Source organism: Vulpes vulpes, chromosome 15, assembly GCF_048418805.1.
Source record: "Vulpes vulpes isolate BD-2025 chromosome 15, VulVul3, whole genome shotgun sequence".
NCBI classification, from domain to species: domain Eukaryota; kingdom Metazoa; phylum Chordata; class Mammalia; order Carnivora; family Canidae; genus Vulpes; species Vulpes vulpes.
The window spans coordinates 81,546,325-81,552,760 of NC_132794.1; the positions used below are offsets into that span (position 1 = coordinate 81,546,325).

Genomic DNA, 6,436 nt, shown 5'->3' on the forward strand with positions numbered 1-6,436 from the left:
GTCTGCAAATGGGAGCTTGGGCAGCCCAGCAGGCCTCCAGCCCACTGTGGGAAGCAGACACCCATGAGACCTGGCAATGCCAGGAGAGGTTGAATAATCCCAGTTTACCTACCCTATAGGGAAACAGTGCCTGGTCAGCTGCAGCCTCTGAAATCCAGACTCTCCAAGAAACAGAGTCACAGATTGGGGTGGCCCAAGTAGGAGGCATCCCTGGGCAACTGCAGAGGGGTATTTTTAAGTTCTGTTGTGTTTTTCATAAGAAAATATTTTTAGACCAAATAGCTCCTGAGTGGCGCCATGTAGCTTTTAGCTAATTATACAATTAATCAGTAGGACTGGGCTGGTGTGGGCAACCCAGTGAAGAGCATGCAGTGCTGCTTCATGGACTGGGACACAGACAGGAAGGCCACCAGGAGCAGAGACCACGCCAAGTTCAAGGTACTTCCCAGCACCCTCCCTCACAGCAGCCTGGCCCTGACTCCTGCAGGGAAAGCGAGCACCCTCTCCCCAGGGGCTGAATCTGCAGCTCCCACAAGTGGAAGAGAAAGGTGTCATCAGGGTGGAGAGACTGCCCTTCTGGGAAGTGGGACACTCAGCTAAGGCCTGGGCCTGCAGAAGTCACAGATCCAGGAGCCAGCTTGCTCAGTGAGCCCTAGGACCCCATGGTGCAGGGAAGCTGGGCACAGCTATCTGGGTGCTCCCCCAAGTGAGGGTACCTGCTGGGAGAACGGGGCTGCATTCCCACTTGGCCCTGCATGCCCTAACGTGGGTTAGGGCTACTTCCTCTTCCCAATTCCCACCACGGCCCTAGTGGACAGGGCAGTTCACGGCCATTCCCTTCAGCTCTGCTGAATGAACACATGGGAGGGTGGAAGCTGCATATCTGCACCCCCAGAATGCAGGGTGTAGGCTCCTCACCCCGGAAATCTCCTCTTGCACATCTACAATCAACTGGGTTTCCCTGGGGGATGGGCCTCCCTGGCACCCTCCCAGGAGGGGCAGTGAGGAGAGCAAGCTCTAGGATGCCTCACTCAGGGGAGAGAAATCCTTTTTTTTTTTTTTTTTTTTTTTTTCTACTGAGGAGAGAAATCCTCCCCTCATATTCAGACTCCCACTTGGACCTTCATGACACTGACAGAAGTTGGCCCCTGGGGAAGGTGAGCCAGATCCAGGGCTGTAGCATCGGGGGCCCTTCTCACTGATTTCTCTTCTCTCCACTGGGTTTAGAGATCTCGAATCTCATCTGTGCCTCATTTTCCTTTTCTTATGACAGGACAGGGAGGCTCCCTGGCAGGGCCATCTGAGCATTAGGGGAGGGAACCCGTGGGTCCACCCACATGTACTCACCTAGCCTGGCACAGCAGGTGCAGGGCAAAGCTGGAGACACTGCTTTAAAGTTCCCACTGGGACTTATAAAAAACGGTAAAGTGGGCTTCAGCCTAAGGAAGGGACTTTCTCCCTACAGATATTATTTCTCCTCTGTTTTCTTTTCCTTTCCTAAGTAAACAGGACTATGTGGCTATTCTGAATTTTGAGAGGCTTCATGCTTTGGAACAAAATGACCCATGAATCAAAGCACGCCTCATGGTGATCAGCAGACCAGCCCGTTCACTAAAATGCAGTACCTCAGTGCCTGAGCTGAGATGGCAGGGCCCTGCCTCTGCCCAATGCCAGGAGGAGCCCAGCCACTGGCAGATATGGTCCTGCTCTGAGGGACAGCAGCAGGTTCTGTCCCAGTGACCACAGCGAGGGTCAGTCTTCCAAGCAGTTCAGCTGTCACAGCCCATGGGTCTCTGAGAGCAGGCCAAGCCAGGGCAGGGGCAGGATGGAGATGCCTGCTCCTGTCCCTCGGCTGTTAATGCCACATGGCCTCTGCACCGAAACTCTGGAGTTTCTGCCGGAGACTGGAGTGGATGATCGGTATCATTTCCATCTTTCCCTTTCACTCCCTGCACCCAAGGAGGAGGCATTTTGACTTTTCAAAAGATCTTTGTTAAGAGCGCTTCATTCTGCCATCAGGGCTGGTGATTGCCGAGAGGGTGAGACTGGCTGGGAGATGTCACCTCCCCGGTTTCTAAGGGTTGCATGGGCATGAGAAAAGCACGTGCTCCAGTCCTGCGAGGCACCCAGCCGTGGCCCCACTGCACGCTGCAGCATCCCCAGAAGAGGCTCCCCTCCCCTGTGGTCCCGGAGCCCTGCCTTTGCTCAACGCCACTCAGCCTGACAGACTCCTCAGCCTTCAGGACCCTGCTTGCTCCAGCGGAGCCTCTCCCTGGACCCCAGCCCACCCCGGAGACACTGGTGTGGCCCGCTCGTCTGCGCACATCTTGTCTGGCCTGGCAGGCGTCTGCTTCAATATCTGTCTCCTCCCCAGACAAGCACCTCAGAAGCCTGTGTTAACTGGGAATGGATTTCCCTGCTAGGGCCTCTCCCCCCGGTTCCAGGGGCTCCTTCCCATCCTTCTCCAGTGGGTGCTGACCCCTCACCCAGCCTGAGAGAGAAGCAGCCTGGCCCTGTTCCCGGCCAGCTGGAGGAGGTGGGTGAGCCTGCCACTCACCACCCACTATGCTGCCGCAGCGGGTCCCCATCGCTTGACCCAAAATAGCCTGGACTGGGAAACCAAAGCGTGACAAGGACGATGCAGCCCAGCTGTTAAGAAGGCAGCATCCTCACCTCCTCCCTACTCGTTCAAATTCAGCTCAAGCCCATCTCCCTAGAGAAGCCTGTGCCACTGCCTCAGCCCTCTGCGTGGGCTCCTGGGCACTTGCCACCCACTCCGCTCCTGGGGCACCCCGAGAAGACATGAGAGCAGAGGAGCAGGGCAATGGGAGTTGGGAAGATGGAAATCATGAGGATGAGGTGGTTTAGCGCCTGCCTTGGGACCAGGGCTTGATCCTGGAGACCCGGGATCGAGTCCCATATCGGGCTCCCTGTATGGAGCTTGCTTCTCCCTCTGCCTGTGTCTCTGCCTCTCTCTCTCTCTCTCTCTCAGTCTGTGTCTCTCATTAATAAATAAATAAAATATTTTTTTTTTAAAAAAAAAGGAAGTCATGAGGATGGGTAATACCTGAGTTCACTGAGTAGAAAAATCTGGACCTTAGCTACCACCGAGCTGTGGGGACAGGGCATCAATGAGTGGGGAAGCAAGCACAGCTTCCCAGGAAGAAGGGGGCCCCAGGTGATAAGAGGGGGTGCGAGCTGGCTACCCACTGGCTCTTTGCTGTCATCTCCAGTTTCTCCCTCTCTCCCATAGCTTGGGGGCACACCAAGCTTATTCCCATCCAGGGCCTTTGCACTGGCTCTTCCTTTTGCCTGGATGAGCTCCTCTTCTAGAAACCCACAGGGCTCCCCAGTGCTTGCCTGGCCTCTAAGTGTGTTCTCCTCAGACAGCCCTGAGTGTAAGGAAGCCCTCCTATAGCTGGTCCTGTTAGTGGTCAGTAAGGCTCTGCAGAGAGACCCACGGAGGGTTCAAAAGTTGCTGGGATGAATAAGTCCAGAGTAAGCAGCATTTTATCTAAACCGTTACTTCATTCCTGGCACCAATTTACTCCTGTATCTCAGCCTTTACTATTACTTATAAGAAATAACTGCATAGATATTAAATTCTACTTCAAGTTTTAAATACTGTGTTCTGTATCCTTATGTTTGTTTCAAGGCTGACAAGATGCAAAATGCTGTTCCTTATTTAGCACCTATAGTATTTTATATTTTCGCCATCTGTTCCATGCACACACACACTGCATGGATATGAGGGTTGGCAGCCCTCAGTAGTCCTGTTTCCTAAACTCTTTCCTACAAGATCAGCTTTGTGTCTTCAACACTTGATCAAGGCAACTTTTTAAAAAATGTCCAATACTTGAACATGAGGCCTGTTCCTTTTTTTTTTTAATGGTAGAAATTAGCTTCACTTTTAGATCAAGTTATGCTATATTCCAATACAGAGCAACTACCACATCTTCCATATACAAGCACATGACATTCAACAGCATGTACAAATGCTAAAGACCTCAAAATCAAATTGACCAGGAAAAGAAGTCGCTGAAATCAGAGTAGACTGCCTCCTCCTAAGACATCAGATCAGAACATTTCCTTCCATTCCTCCTTCCCTTTCTGACCATCCTTTTCCTAATTCTTACACCATGGAAGTTTTTTTGATGCTTTTGTCCACTTTTTGCCTTTCTCTGGCCTGGAAAGAATGCCATGGTTCACAAATCTCAGGCCACAACTAAGGAAGATAATCAGATTACCTATAGTTCTGATATCCACCGCCTCCGTTTTTCTGGGACAAGCTCACTGGATAAACACTTCTGGGGAAGTGAAGACACAGCGACATGAAATACATAAATAGGCTAACTGACTCAAAGAAATATCCCTGAGGTATCAATCAATGTCAAGTTTATATGGTAGTACCCTCCTCTTACCTAACACCCCCAGTGGAGGCCTGAAACCATGGATAGTACCAAACCTTACGTATACTGGTTTCCCCTAAGCATACATACCTATGATAAAGTTTAGTTTATAAATTAGGCACAGTAAGAATTTAATAGCAATAATGAATAATACAATAGAATTATAGCATTATATTGTAATAAAAGTTATGTGAATGTGGTCTCGCTTGCTCTCAAAAATATCTTGTTGTACTGCACTTACTCTTCTTGTGATGATGTGACATGGAAAAATGCCTGCATGATGAGATGCAATGACATGAATGTCATATGCATTTTGACGTAGCATCAGGCTACTGCTGACCTTCTGACATTGGGTCAGGAGGAGGATCATCTGCTTCTGGACCACAGTTGTCCTTGGGTAACTGAAACAGTAGAAAGCCAAACCATGTATAAAGGGGCAACTATTGTATTTGTACAAGACATAGCCTCCTCTGTTGCTTTTTTGCAAAGATGCTTCCTTTGTAACTTTGTTAGAATTGTTGTCCTCTTTCTCTTCTTCCTACGCCTTGTCACCTTTGTTTTAAATAAACTCAAAGTTTATTTTAGTCATTATTCTTGATCCTTAAGGAAAACTACAATGTAATTGGAAAATAATATATTTATGTCTGCTACAGTATCAAAGAAACATTTTAATCCAATCTCCACTAAAAACCCCAACAAGAAGATCCACTGCATGATTTTGGAAAAGTGAAAATTAATAGAAAGAGGCATCATGAAGGCCAAATTATCACCAAAAGGTGGTGCTGGTAGTGGCACTGCTTCCTATCCATGAAAGCTACAACATGGTTGATAATCTTAGCACTCAAGGAAATATCTGACAGAGAATTACTTTTATATTGTGGGCTTCCTTAGGGCAAGGATATATTCAGATTCTAATACAGCACTTAGACCAACAGTAAATGCACAATAAGTACTTGTTGTATTGACATGTTTCTTTTATAATTGATGTAGTGAATTCTTAGTAACTCATCTCTTATATAATATCTTGCAGTTAGGTTATTATTATTATTTTTTAAAGATTTTATTTATTCAAGAGAGAGAGAGAGAGAGAGAGAGGCAGAGCACAGGCAGAGAGAGGCAGGCTCCATGCAGGGAGCCCGACGTGGGACCCGAACCCGGATCTCCAGGATTTCGCCCTGGGCTGAAGGCAGCGCTAAACCGCTGAGCCACTGGGCTGCCCCAGTTAGGTTATATTGAAGGACATTTTGCACCCCATCCCCTGCTCCTCTGTGGCACTTAACATCAGAAAAATATGAATGTATTGTCTCTTATTTAGCTCCTTAACCCTCAAGAATATAAGGGATTCCATTTGTTTTGTTCAGTGCTGCATCCCCAGCACCTAGAACAGCGCCTGGCACATACAAGGTACCATTAAACATTCATTGTATGACCAGATGAATGTATTGAAAAGGATTGGACTCAGCTGTGAAAAACATTTACTTTGCCATGTGTTAAAGAGAAAACATGAATTTAAGTGGATATCATGAGCTAACTCCACTGAAAGGAAGTGGAGAGGGATGAACAGGGCAGAGTAGGGAAGGAGATGTAAGTAGAACCAAACTCTCCATGTCCTTGGAAGGAATTCCATCATTTAGTCAACATTTAAAGTGCAAAAAGCAAGAAGTAACAGTGTAGACACCTTACTTAGAATCAGAAAAAAAATAACAGAAGGAAGACCCAAAAGGCTTAAATGGGAAGCTTCTGGGGCAGAGGCTACCATTTTTCTTTATAAACCTTGTAATGTGTTTAAATGTTTTAGACAATTTTTGCATATCACGTGGGTAAAATCTGAAAATTAACTAATGAAAGATAACTTGATTTGATGCTTTATGTCATTAAATTCACAGATTTGTTCAATTTTGTTAAATCGAAGCAACTTTTTGAGTACTTTTAAAAATTAAACTTTTTATTTTGAAATACAGATTCACATGCAGTGCTAATAAATAATACAGATAGATTTTGTGTACCTTTTACCTATTTCATTCCAA

At 47.1% G+C, this 6,436-nt stretch overlaps 1 long non-coding RNA gene across 1 annotated transcript; it reads left to right on the forward strand.

Annotated features, from left to right (window-relative positions):
• The first annotated feature begins 341 nt into the window (after positions 1-341).
• Positions 342-4,993, forward strand: LOC140595820 (uncharacterized). The gene is made up of 2 exons (XR_011997706.1): positions 342-438; positions 1,503-4,993. It is a non-coding gene; the product is annotated as an uncharacterized lncRNA (long non-coding RNA).
• Positions 4,994-6,436: the final 1,443 nt, after the last annotated feature.